This window comes from Hibiscus syriacus, unplaced genomic scaffold, assembly GCF_006381635.1.
Source record: "Hibiscus syriacus cultivar Baekdansim isolate YM2019G1 unplaced genomic scaffold, ASM638163v2 tig00006396_pilon, whole genome shotgun sequence".
NCBI lineage: Eukaryota > Viridiplantae > Streptophyta > Magnoliopsida > Malvales > Malvaceae > Hibiscus > Hibiscus syriacus.
Genome location: NW_024062095.1, coordinates 1 through 15,041, shown reverse-complemented (window position 1 = coordinate 15,041; position 15,041 = coordinate 1). Strand labels below are relative to the sequence as shown.

At 36.7% G+C, this 15,041-nt stretch overlaps 1 pseudogene; it reads left to right on the top strand.

Moving 5' to 3' along the window:
* Window positions 1–6,313: 6,313 nt before the first annotated feature.
* Window positions 6,314–12,715, top strand: LOC120200662 (annotated as a pseudogene).
* The last annotated feature ends 2,326 nt before the right edge of the window (window positions 12,716–15,041 follow it).

Genomic DNA, 15,041 nt, shown 5'->3' with positions numbered 1-15,041 from the left:
ACGCCATCCAGGATTATAGGTGTTAGAATAGGGATTGTTGTTGCCTCGATTGTAGTTTCCTACATAGTTGGTGGATTCCTGATTGGTTGGGCATTCGCTCTCATGGTGATTGTCATGGCATAATAAACATGCTGAGTTGGTTGCCTTCACTTCTTTCACCTTACTTGGTGGTTACAAATTCTTCAACATATTAGTGATAGCAACAAATTGAGCGGACACGAAATCCTTAGTATCCAACTCGAACGCCCCATGCGCTTTTCGCCCAGTTCCAAGCCTTGTAGATGGGAATTGATAATCATTGTTGGCAATCCTATCCAGAATGTCAAATGCCTCTGCATGTGATTTATCGAGCAATGTCCCATTTGCCGAGGCATCCAGCATCATCCTCGTGGGCACATTTACTCCATTATATAACATTACCGCTTGAGCCCAATCTTGAAAACCATGATTAAAGCATTTGCGAAGTAATCATTTATATCGATCCCATCATTCATACATTGATTCGTCATCAGCTTGACGAAAAGAAGCAATGTCGTTCCTCAGTTGGGTGTTCATGTTCGGCGAATTATACCGCAGTAAAAAACTTTTGCACATATCAGTCCAAGACTCCATCGAACCAGGTGGAACACCACTCAACCAAGCCCTCGCTCGGTCACACAGAGAATACAAAAATAACTTTAACTTCAGTACATCCTCGTGCACTTCTTGTTATCGAAAAGAATCACACACCTCCAAGATGTTACGGATGTGTTGCCTGACATTTTCATGAGGTATGCCCCCAAACTGTCCTATGGAATTCAACATATTAAACATGACTAGTTTAAGCTCAAAATGGGTTGCCTGAATCTCGGGTGCCACAATTCCTAGATTTGAGCCGTCCAATATAGGATTTAAGTGATCTCGAATGACATGAGGCCTGGCTGCATTCCCAACATTCGGAATTGCCTCGACATTCTGATATTCCTGTTGACCAATACCTTGATTGACAATTTGATACATGTTTGCACGTTGAACACGTCCTCTGTGCCTAAAAAGCCTCTCAATCTTATGTTCAATTGGTTCTAATGGTTCGCCAGAGTGTTTTCTGGTCATACACCAAGAAAAACCTGGAAAAAAAAAGAAAATAACAAGTAAAACTATATAAAAAATGAAGAAGTAAAATAAAAATGCTATGAAAAAACTAATTAACTTTCAATTGCCAATCCCCGACAATAACGCCAAAAACTTGTCCACGTTTTGTGAGTACTAAATATGGACGTGAAATATGTGCAAGTATACACAATCGAACAAGTAATACAATGATGAGTGAGTATCGCATCCACAGGGACTGGAGGAAATTTATAAGTTCAATCAAAGCAAATAACTACTTTATCTAAGTATAGTTAGTGCTATCATATTTACTAATGAGAATGCTTAGTCAAAATGAAATGTATGTTGGTGGGGATGGAATGATAGTGTGATGTGTGAGCAAATGAAAATGTTGTGACAAAATAGATTATGTGTAGTGTAATCAAATGAGAATGTAAAGGCAAAACAAAATGTATACACTGGATTTGACTAGAATGCCTTGACAATCCTCACACAACAAGTTACCACGGGAATGAATGATATGAGTCACTTAGGAAACTTAAGTCTATCTTTTCAGGATAGTCTTACTTCTATGTCTTACTTGCCTGAAAAAGTTTACTAAAATGTCCTATGCTATCTCTAGTCAAGGGACTCAACAGGTTGAGAATGCCATGACAATACCACTCTGCGTTAGCAGGTGCAGGGATCCTATTGGTTCAGATCAACAGAATATGTCATGACGATACCACTCAGCGTCAGCACTAACATCTAACCTCTCGACCGAGCACTACTCCTTTTATTCGATTGAAATTTTAGCCTTATGTCTAAGGGTGGATTAGGTCTAGTTACTATCTAAAATCCATTGCTTATGTTAATCCTCCTTAGTTTCTCTCGAACACTAAAGATGAGTTACTTAGTTTCTCTCGAACACTAAGTAGTCTCCTAAGGAATGACTACTCTCATAGCTCCTACAACCTTAAGTCATTAAGCACCATAAGCAAAACAAATAAAAACATAAAGAAAAACAACCATCCATTAAAAAAAAAACTTAAGCATCCACAGTGAACTCCCACCAAATAAAGCTAGTTCATGTTGAGGTTCGAATAGTCCATGAAACAAATCATAAAATTCATTCATTCCATACAACCCAAATATGATAAGTGATAAAAAGCAACAAAGTGATGGAAGAAAAACCTTCGACGCGTGCTGTCGAAGCTCCCTTCGGCCACCATGAACCGCTTTAGCTCGCTAGCTCCTCTCGGACGCCTAGCTCGCCATTCCCTCGAACTTGTTAATTTGAGGAACACCACGTAAAGATGAAGAGAATGATAAAGGTAGAACTTTTCTTCCATCTGCCTCTCCTCTCAAAAGTTTCAACACAAAATGTTTCAAAATCAAGTCTCCCAAAAATATTAACCTTATATCATATTTATAGTGGGGAATAAACCTAGAGATTTGTGTCAAAATTCTCATAGTACCCTAAGGTTCATTCCCTTCACATGAGGATTGATACACAGGTGGTAGTAGTCCCCTCCTAAGTGGCTGCAACATAGAGCATGTGTAGAAAAGGACAATTGGCACTTATAAAATATCTTTTTTTGTCTTTTCTACCCAGAAATGTCGTCTGAGTTGTCGTTGCATTCACATTCTACTCAGCATATTCAATTTTTCATGGCAATTCTCCTCGCGCATCCTTGCTTACAAATCCTGCACATCATCAAACAAAACACCTTTCCCATAACGCAACACCAATTTCAAAATAAAATTCCACGGTAAAATATATCCACCACATACAACTATATGCTCCTAAATGCATTTATATGATCCTATATGGACTTTTAGATAACCAATAACTTAAGTGAAAAGGCCCTAAATATAGCCTTTTTATGGAGTTATCAGCTACGATACCCATCTTGTCCAGAAAAGCATGGATGGAGATATCCTGGGATTGGGGAATTCCAGGTAATTGTTATTACAATTCAACCATCAACTTGTGCTTATTCTCACATTATTTGATTGCCTGCTTATATAGCTTATTGTGCTTGGAAAATTTGACAGAAATTTTGCTTGTAACATCAGATTCACTAGTTCAAATTTTCTAACCTAAATGTGATTATTGATTTTAAATCTCTGTTATATAGTTTAATATATTACTTTGCTGCTCTATATATGTTTCACCGTCCTAGATGCTTCAATCGCATACATTTTTTAATTTTCATGCACCTGGAAACTTAGCCTACATCTTTGCTCCCTCCCTCTCTTGTTCTTTCACCCTGTTTATGTCTACTGTCTAGAAGTAATAAGAAATGGTGACTAATCATGATTTCTAGGAACCTTTTAGAAGGTATGCTCAGTGTTCAAATCTAACCCACTGTTAAAAGGCTGTTTCCTTGGAGTTGATTCTTTTGAACTTTAGTGCAAGTAAGCTTATCATGATTTTTAGTATTGCTCCATTGCTAGCCTAGCAAGTTTTGGTTCTCTTTGTTTTGCTCATATTGTGTTCCTTGTACAGTATGTTTCCTTGTTTGTGTTCGTCACCCAAGCATTGCCAAAAACTTTAGTTTTGGTTCTCCTCTGGGCATCATATAGCTATTTGATTTTCTAGTGTTATGATCGGTATATGTTAAAAAGCCTGAGGAAGGAAGCAGAAATGAGGGGACACAACTATTGGGCTAGAGGGCCAGATAATGCCGGATCATACAATTCCCACTGGCATGAAACTGGTTTCTTTTGCGACGGAGGAGACTATGATGGTTTCTATGGGAGGTTTTTCCTTAATTGGTACTCTCAGGTATTAGTCAATCATGGAGACCTGACACTCTCATTGGCAAAGTCAGCTTTTGAAGGCACTTGCATTGCTGTAAAGGTGAGTCAGCTTGCAATGATATGTCTTAGGGCCCTACTGAATATTTTCTTCTTACCCTCTAAAATTGATTTTATGATTCATTGTTTGGATTCATAGCAATCTCCTTTTTTCTTCAACACCCCCCTGGTGCTTCTTCAAAAGTGTTGTCCTTTTCAATCCTCAAACCCATCAAGCCCGGTGAACTTAGAAGTACTCTAAGATTCAATTCTTGTTTCATGTCTTAATATTACACAGTTCGATTCTTATATCAAGCATTTGGTTGTGTAATCAAATTCAACGAGGGGAAGTTGTTGTATAACATGCTTTCACGTTTTCCATTTTTACTGCCTTTTGAAATGCTATGTATCCATTTTGACACGATCATTTAATCTGCTAATGAAGAGTAATTCCCCCTTCCTCTTCTCTTTCTCTTTCCATTTCCTGTGCATTTCCCCCCTTGATTTATTTTAGAATTTTCCTCCTGCTGTGAAGTTCAGTTGAATGCAAATTTTATTACCTTTTGAAAATTAAAATTAAAAGTTGCTTCAAGGTATGTAGTATTGTTTTCTTTCCATGTTTTAATTGCTGTGCAGCTGCCAGGTATTCACTGGTTGTACTAAACATCGAGTCATGCTGCCGAATTAACGGCTGGATTCTACAATCTCTGTAATCGAGATGGCTATGTTGCAATAGCTGAAATGCTACATAAGAATGGATCTGCTTTAAACTTTGCATGTGCTGAACTGCAGCTTGAAGAGTTGCAGGAAGCACTGGCAGATCCTCATGGTTTAGCCTGGCAGGTGAGGTTTTTAGAGCTCCTAGCAAACCTTATTATTTACTTGTTCTCACGTTTTTTACCTCTCTTCTGGAGGAACACTTTTTCTTTGAAAAGTATTACTATAAATCCGGTTGTGATATTCTTTATTCAAATCCAGAAAGCTTAGTAATTGTCTGTTTTAGGTGCTGAATGCAGCATGGGATGCATGCATTGTGGTTGCAAGCGAGAATGCTTTTCATTGCCATGTAGAGTAGGCTATAACAAGATACTAGACACTGTGAAGCCGGTAAATGATCCAGAAGGGAAACATTTCTCATCCTTTACTTACCTTAGGCTCACCCCACTTCTCATGGAGAGAGACAATTTCGCAGAATTCGAACGGTTCGTTCAGCGAATGCACGGTGAGTTGCTAAATCCATTTTCACTTCTGAACAAACTTCAGTTTCATAGTCTCTGAGGTAATTTATCATACTAAGTAAAAGATAAGATTGAGCAAGACGATGGCATGGGGGAAACTGATTGACTCTTTTTGCTGCAGGGGAAGCTGTTCTAGATCTCCATGTATAATAGCAGCAACGAGTTTGGAAAGCTCTTAAATACTATCATGTATCATTTCATTTTCCCCTCCCGCAACAAATGTTACCTGTAATTGGAGGAATAGTGTTCTTATTTTAATTTAGTCAACAAACACATGTAAATGATACTAAGGATTTCAATGGTGAAATATAGTATATAAACATTGCTAATATATCATAAGCCCCCCTCACTCCTGCAATCATAATATTCCCAGACAAGGTAACCAATGGATATTTTACATTAAAACTGGTTGACATTGCAAATCAACATCACATTGGTTGAATGATATTGATGTTATGCTCCAATACTGCACATTTTGACGGCTATGCTCCAATTGCAGCAACGTTGAAGAAACACGAGGTTGCAATAAACTTCACACGTGTCGAATTGCAACATCAAATTGGTTTTTAGGGTAATTATCAGTGTCTTGGTTATTTATTTGCAACATTTTCTAATATTTTTTTGTAAAGCTATTTTTATTAAGGGTGAACAAAACTTGACATTAAAAATTTTGATTCGATTAAAAAAATTAAATTTACGTTGAACAATAAAATAAGACTCCGAATAACTCAATTTTTTTTAGTAATTAGTAGATTGATTTTCAAGTTCGAATCAAATCTTACAACTCTACAAGATATATGTATATCACATATGGAAAAAAACATATATGCATATCTTATATAGTTATAAAAAACAATTTAAATTTGAACCAATTAGTACTATAACATTATAAATATTTACAATTAAATTTAAACAAAAACTCGAATAACTTAACTCAAAATTTATAAATTCAACTTAAAAAATTCCAAATAAAATTTAAATTATAAAATAAAATTCATCAACTCAATTAACCTAAATTTTTTTTAAGTCGACTAGATAGAATATTCTCTCTAATTTTTGTAACTCGTCTTTAGCACCAATCACAGGCAACTGACCCAAATCTTGTGTCCGATTGGGTCTCTGAGCCATTAAGAAAAACCCATGGCACGTTTCACACGTGTCTCCTCACAAGTATATCGATCTCGCTCAGCGTTAATACGCTATCTCACACACGCCCCATTCGTGCCAAGACCTGAATTTCACACACATACACGCTTTTCAACCCCGCACACGCGTGAAACCTTATCCGTCACGCGCTCGCCTCTTCCCTATTCACGCGCCCCCGTACCCTAGCCAGAAATAGCCCTGTCCTCCGCCCCTACTCCTAGCTTCTTCAATTTAGCATTTACGGGGAACAGTCGTCTTAACCAAGCTGGAGTCGGCCCCGACTACCGGGAATATTGATCTATTCGTATAAATCAGTCCGTTGGAGACTAGAAAGTGGAATTCGGATAGACGACGAAGGACTGGGGATATTCCGGAGCTTCATTTCTGAAAAATTGAAGATTTGCGTGAGAGTTACTGGAAAAACTGAGACACTGATTTTAAGGTAATGTTCTTGGGAGAAAACTTTCAAGCTGGCCTTGGCCATGTTTGTTTTTAGTTGATAGGTTCTCTAATTCTTTTTGGAAACTTGTTTTTTGAAGTTCTAGAGTAAATCCTTCCTAAGTCTGCCTAGGATTAATGGTTAATTTACCTCGGAGAATTCTGTAAAGTACTTAATTCCCTTCATGTGATTGCTGAGAAACTGCTTTATAAGTGAAAGAAGATAAAACAAAGAAAAATTGACTCTTATTTTTTTTTATTTACAGTCTTATATTTTCATGAAGGAAAAATTAAAATCCAAATGAGACAAACAGTTCCTTGACAACTTTACTGGGATATTTGATATTTCTGAGGCCTAAGAAGCTTAATAGGTACCTTATAATAATTGTTGTTATTATTTTGGTCATTGTATAAAGGAAACATGTAGAATTGCAAGTTTGAACTACGTTTAATTGGCGAGTTCTTTTGCCTTCTTTGAAATGATATGAATTGAGTTTTTATTTAACAGGAAGATGGGACAGAAATCAGCAGATCTGGTTGTTGCATTGTAAGAGAAATCTATGCAGAGAAGTTATAATCCCGAGGTATTTTGGAGTTAAGGGACCTGGATTAGAATGGAAAATTATGGCCACTGATTTGCAGAATCTGATAGGAGCTAATGAGGATGATGATGAAGAGGAAATTGACATGGATGTAAAAGGAGAGGACAATGAGGATCAGGTGAATGGAGAGAGCATATTGCTGCACAGATGATGTTGGGAGCTGATGGAGTGACGACGAGTACCAGCGGCCAGTTCCAAACCCAGCAGCAACTTCAAGAGCAAGTCAGCACCCCAGGTGGAGGAGCTCGGAGATCAAGACCACTAGAAGAAAAGGAGCGAACAAAGCTAAGAGAGCGGCATCGAAGAGCAATAACAGCAAGGATCTTGGCAGGGTTGCGGAGGCATGGGAACTATAACCTGAGGGTTAGAGCTGATATAAATGATGTGATTGCAGCTTTGGCCAGGGAAGCTGGCTGGGTTGTTCTTCCTGATGGAACCACTTTTCCATCCAGATCTCAGGTGCTTTTGAATGCATGGATTTTATCTCTTAGATTGAGCACATAGTTCATTCAATATGTACAACATTGAGATGTTATTAATTCAATAGGTTCATAAATTGTTCAATTGCTAAACATTAATCTTGGATTATGTATGCATATTAATTGTTTCCCTACACAATATTGATAGTGCATTAGACATTGAACTTCTACTCCCTTTAATATTTCTTTGATCTTTTTATTCTGATGAATATATGGAAAATCCAACTGGGAGTATTCTCTCTTTGCAGGGTTCAAGGCCTGCTGGTGGCACTTCTGCAGGCATGACTTCATCCCCCTCTCAGATTCCATCACAGCAAGCTCCACCTACCTCCTTGCAGGGAGTCTCCTCTGGATATTGCACCTCAGTAGAATACAATGCTTGTCATATGAAGGGTGTTTTCTTGCCTACTCCTCCACCTTATGATCTATCCTCAAGTGCCCATTCTCAAAGTTCAGACATGGCTGGAAATGGAGGAGAACGTTCGGAAAGTCTTCCTCTTATTGCTGGCTCCATGGAAGCGATAAATGACAAACAGGTATGTCAGTGTTATATGAGGTCACATGCGTGCAATGACCTGTGCCTTTCATGCTGCTGATTTACATCTACCAAAGGATGTTTGGAAATTGGATCCACCATGCCTTACTAGCACTTGAGTCTCAAAAAAATATAATTGATCCATATTTATATTGAAATGATAGTTCCCCCGTCCAAAATAATAATAGTAATAATAAATTAAATGATATGGTGTGTTAATTTTTTATAATTTTATTTGCTCATTTTCTCTTCTAATCTACAATCTTTACAGCTTATTGGGCTTCCTCCTAAGCTACCAGAACGTGATTTTGCTGGCACTCCATATGTTCCAGTTTGTGTAATGCTACCGGTGAGTTTTTTAATTCGAGTTTCTTTCTCTATATTTACATTGGCTCATAATTACTCTTCAACACTTCATAGCCTTTTTGTCAAACGAGGAAGTGTAATTCTTTTTCTGTTTCCCGCTACAGAGTTTCTTTCTGATGCTGAAATGTTTCTCAAAACCAACTAAATGCCAAATTTCTCACTTTTCTTTCAAGATGCTTTCTTAGTTTCAGTCAAATAATTTACTTCAACTGTCGCAGTTGGGGGTCATCAACATGAAGTGTGAGCTAGTTGATCCAGACAGTCTACTAAAGCAGCTGAGAGTATTGAAATCAATCAATGTAGATGGAGTCATGACTGACTGCTGGTGGGGAATAGTGGAAGCTCATGCTCCTCAAGAATATAACTGGAATGGTTACCGAAGGCTCTTTCAGATGGTTCATGAGCTTAAGCTTAAGTTGCAGGTGAGTTTTTAATTGGGAATTTGTATATGGTCGAATGGTTTCTCATTGCCTGAGGTGAGTTTTAATTGGGAATTTGTAATATGTTCTATCTTTGATTCATTCCATGTATTTACTTTAGTTATTTGTTAATACGAGCATAAGATTAGATAGTCTCCCTTGTTTAGGCTGATCTTATCCCCCAACGGTGCTGCAGTTCAATACGCTGAAAGTTAGTCAAAGCCTCTTTACTTACCTTCTTATCTTGCAAAATTTGTCTAGATGTCAGCTTTTTCTGATTTATGTGCATGATGAGTATTTGATATACTTTTTGAATCCCTATGTGTGTCAAGATGCCCATGTGCTGCATGGCAGAGTAATATGCCTTTGGTGAAGGCTGTTGTCATGCAATTTGTGAAAAAGTACACCAATGTAATTGATGTTCATATTATGCAGTGGTATGCCTTTGGAGGGTAGGTTACATTTAGGTTTATTTCATCCTATGTTGGAAGGAAGTTCAAAATTTCGACTTGCTTACTATTAACAGAATAAAACAATCCAAACACCTAAAACTTTATTCATATTAATAGCCCTAACAATTTAGGACTGGCATACTTATGGTTAAGGTGTCTGAGATAAGTGATTTGTCATTTGTAGATCGTAGAGTTTCTTTTCTCTTCTTAATGATGCTTGGCTTCAGATATGGGATAGGTATGATGCACCATTATATTTTGATCTGTTCCAAGTGTAACAGTTATCTTATTGATGGATCAGGTTGTGATGTCGTTTCATGAATGTGGTGGCAATGTTGGTGATGATGTTTGTATTCCACTGCCCCATTGGGTTGCAGAAATTGGTAGAAGCAATCCTGACATATTTTTCACAGATAGAGAAGGAAGAAGAAACACCGAATGCCTCTCATGGGGTATTGATAAGGAACGAGTTTTAAGGGGCCGAACTGCTGTTGAGGTATTAGTCTTTGATATAGCTTTCAATACCATCGTGTAAGTTCCTCTGTTGTAAATCACCAAATTCATTTGAGACCAACAGAAGGTAGTTCTATTAATATGTTCTGACTATATAATTGGTAATGGATCTGGGTTTTATCTTATGTTAAAATCAGCAGGGCTACAAACAAAGTGATTTCAATTTGCTATTTTCTGAAATTTACTTTTGAGGGATACTGTAAACTGATATGTTATGCTAACTTGGTTTGCTCTTCTTCCCTTCACTGGCATGCTAGTATTCCTTAAACTATGTGTAAGTTTTTGTTGGGAAACATAGGGATTTCTTCCGATGAAGTTGGACTAGGTCCCTGTGGGGAGCTACGATACCCATCTTGTCCAGTAAAGCATGGATGGAGATATCCTGGGATCGGGGAGTTCCAGGTAATTGTTATTACAACTTGACTATCAACTCGTGCATTGTTTAAAGCTACCATATTCTCACATTATTGATTTGCTGCTTATTTAGCTTCTTGAGCTTGGAAAAACTGAAAATTTTGCTTGTACATCAGATTCACTAGTTCAATTTTCTAACCTAAATGTGACTGATTTTAAATCTCTGTTATATAGTTTAATATATTACTTTGCTGCTTTATATATGTTTTGCCAGCCCTAGATGCTTCATGCATACATTTTTTTAATTTCATGCACTGGAAACTTAGCTACATCTTTGCTCCCTCTTTTCTCTCACCCCGTTCATGTATACTGTCTAGAAGTAATAAAAAATGGTGACTAATCATGTTTTCTAGGAACCTTTTAGAAGGTATGCTCAGTGTTCGAATCTAACCCACTTGTGGTAAAAGGTGGTTTCCTTGCATGTGATTCTATTGAACTTTAGTGCAAGTAATCTCATCGTGATTTTAGTATTGCTCCATTGCTAGCCTAGCAAGTTTTGGTTCTCTTTTTTTTGCTCACATTGTGTCCTTGTACAGCATGTTTCCTTGTTTGTGTTCTTGTCACCTAAACATTGCCAAAACCTTTAGTTTCTTGTTCTCTGGGCATCATATAGCTATTTGCTTTTCCAGTGTTATGATCAGTATATGTTAAAAAGCCTGAGGAAGGCAGCAGAAATGAGGGGACACAACTATTGGGCTAGAGGGCCAGATAATGCCGGATCATATATTTCCCACCCGCATGAAACTGGTTTCTTTTGTGACGGAGGAGACTATGATGGTTACTATGGGAGGTTTTCCTTAATTGGTACTCTCAGGTATTAGTCAATCATGGAGACCTGGTACTCTCATTGGCAAAGTCGGCTTTTGAAGGCACTTGCATTGCTGTAAAGGTGAGTCAGCTTGCAATGATATGTCTTACGCCCGACTGAATTTTCTTCTTACCCTCTAAAATTGATTTTATGATTCATTGTTTGGATTCATAGCAATCTCCTTTTTCTTGAACACCCCCCTGGTGCTTCTTCAAAAGTGTTGTCCTTTCAATCCTCAAACCCCATCAAGCCCGGTGAACTTAGAAGTACTCTAAGATTGAAGTCTTGTTTCATGTCTTAATATACACAGTTCGATTCTTATATCAAGCATTTGGTTGTGTAATGAAATTCAATGAGGGGAAGTTGTTGTATAACATGCTTTCACGTTTTCCATTTTTACTGCCTTGTGAAATGCTATGTATCCATTTTGACACGATCATTTTAATCTGCTAATGAAGAGTAATTCCCCCTTCCTCTTCTCTTTCTCTTTCCATTTCCTGTGCATTTCCCCTTGATTTATTTAGAATTTTCCTCCTGCCGTGAAGTTCAGTTGAATGCAAATTTTATTACCTTTTGAAATTAAAATTAAAAGTTGCTTCAAGGTATGTAGTATTGTTTTCTTTCCATGTTTTAATTGCCGTGCAGCTGCCAGGTATTCACTGGTTGTACAAAACATCGAGTCATGCTGCCGAATTAACGGCTGGATTCTACAATCCCTGTAATCGAGATGGCTATGTTGCAATAGCTGAAATGCTACATAAGCATGGAGCTGCTTTAAACTTTGCATGTGCTGAACTGCAGCGTGAAGAGTTGCAGGAAGCACTGGCAGATCCTCATGGTTTAGCCTGGCAGGTGAGGTTTTTAGAGCTCCTAGCAAACCTTATTATTTACTTGCTCTCACGTTTTTTACCTCTCTTCTGGAGGAACACTTTTTTCTTTGAAAAATATTACTATAAATCCGATTGTGATATTCTTTATACAAATCCAGAAAGCTTAGTAATTGTCCGTTTTAGGTGCTGAATGCAGCATGGGATTCATGCATTGTGGTTGCAAGCGAGAATGCTTTTCATTGCCATGATAGAGTAGGCTACAACAAGATACTACACACTGTGAAGCCGGTAAATGATCCAGAAGGGAGACATTTCTCGTCCTTTACTTACCTTAGGCTCACCCCACTTCTCATGGAGAGAGACAATTTCGCAGAATTTGAACGGTTCGTGAAGCGAATGCATGGTGAGTTTCTAAATCTATTTTCACTTCTGAACAAACTTCAGTTTCATAGTCTCTGAGGTAATTTATCATACAAAGTAAAAGATAAGATTGAGCAACACGATGGAATGGGGGAAACTGACCGACTCTTGTTGCTGCAGGGGAAGCAGTTCTAGATCTCCAGGTATAATAGCAGCAACGAGTTTGGAAAGCTCTTAAATGTTATGTGTATTTCATTTTCCCCTCCCGCAACAAATGTTGACTGTAATTGGAGAAATAGTGTTCTTATTTTTAGTTTATTTAACAAACACATGTAAATGATACCATGGACTACAATGGTGAATTATTTCGACCATCCGCTCTAGCTATGGAATGACAGTGGGTTTCATATATATGCAGTTTTTGAAGTCGTGATTTTGTAAACCTGTTTAAAAATCTGGATTTGTTTTTGATCTATAAATTATCTGAGTATATTTATCTCTCCTAATTAAATATCAGAATTAATTGTACTAATGTCTCTAAATTATGGCCTTGATTTTATTAACCCTTCTCTAAAATATTAGTTTTTGTTAATTAAGTCCTTTTATTATTAAAACTGCTAGTTTGACCTTTACATCATATGATGCGTATATAATTTAATGATAAAAAAATAATATCGGAATTTAATACTAAAATTAAATAACTTCAAATCGATACACAGACACTGACAAATGTGATCGTTTACCCATAAATACATAAAACGCTGAAACCATAGTATTTTACTCCACTGCGCAGCGGAGAGGTGAGACCGCCTTTGTAAACCCAATTGAAACTTTAAAATCTTTTCGCACCTTCGGAAGCTTATTTCTGTTAATCTCTTTCTTGCAGCGTCGGAGTTTGTAGGAGATTTTCAGTTGGAGATGTTTGGTAGTGAGAAAACACGTTGAAACTGTTATGGTAAGGATGATTTTAATTTTTTGATTTTTCTAACCATAATATATATATATATATATATTATATTTTATCTTTAAATAATATATGTATTAATATATCAAATATAATCTAAAATTATAAAATATATTTTAATATTATATTTTAAAAAAGATATTTTGAAGTTAAAATATTAACGAGAGTATAAAAAAATTAATGAGAATAAAAAATTTACAAACAATTAATCAAAATATCAAATTTAATAAATACAAAATTAAAAAAAAAAAAAGAGTATATTTGTAAAAAAATAATAAGAATTAAGTTATATGGCATTCTATAGTGGTACAAGACTATATGATCCAAATTTGGCAAAAATTCTAGACTTAAAATGAATGATGAAATTGAAGAAAAAAGAAATCATGAAAAGTCGAAGGATTAAATTGAAAATTAAAAATTGTTATAAAAAAGGAATTGAAAGCACATAGTATTCTACAATGGTTTAGGAGCATGTGGTTCAAATTTAATAAAAGAAAAAAATAGACTTAAAATGAATGAATAAGGAAATCAGGGATTAAATCATAAAATTGTCAAAATAGTCGATGAATTTTTTATTTTTCTTATGGTAGGGGATATTAATAGTAAGTGCCTTATCTGTGAGCATTTTGCAGTAAATGGATCCATCATACTTTCTTGGTTTTTAAATTCCCTACTGTGATTTGTTCACAGTAACTAAATTTTTGCACGACACTATAATCCCACATTTTCAATCTTCATAACTCTTAACAGTTTGAAAATGTACAAGCTAGTAAATTTCATTCTCCATTCTCTATCTTCTTGTCATTTTGGAATCGGTAGGGTTTGAAAAGCAAACCGTGCGGCCCTTAGACTCGAAAATATGAATTGTGTGCCTAAGTCAGCCTTCAATTCGAATGAATAATGCCTAGAACGCACTTAGGCGGCTTAAAAGGGTAAACGGATTGAGTGGGCAAAAAACAGAATAAGAAAAGGCTTAAGATGAGAAGATGTCAAGAGAGATTTGAGCCGAATGCTCGTGTTTATCTTATTTGTTATTTTCGTCATGACAATGGGTTGAGAGAGCCTCTATTACTAGAATCCCCTTACAACGGACGGTGCCTTAGACATAAACTCCATTACTCCGTCGACTAGGATTAAAAACAAAGTCCTAATACAACTTGGAATCAGATATCTTTTATTCTTGAATCTTAATCCCACTAGGTTTCTATTTACTTGATGATGGGTATCTCGAATTGGGTCTTTGGATGGCAGCAGGCACGTTTCGATTCTAGAAGCTTTAGGGTTTTGATGTGTGCTCGAAACTCCTCGGGCGCCTATGTTGCATGGGTCTTGGACCTTGTTTGTGACCTACCGCCTGTACTTTTTAAATTGAAGTTAGATGCCATGACTCATGACCTGAGAGACGCCAAATATTAGGTGCCATGTGCAAGTAGATAGAAAAAATATATAACGCATTAACCTCTTTCATTCTTAAATGAAAAAAATGCAATAAGCGGATAAGCAATTTAGTTTCACTTTTAGGCTCCAAAAGATTATCAATTCAACCTGTTGCTTACGATGTTCTTCGAAATTATGGTGGGGTGAAAAAACAGTAATGTTTTTGAACA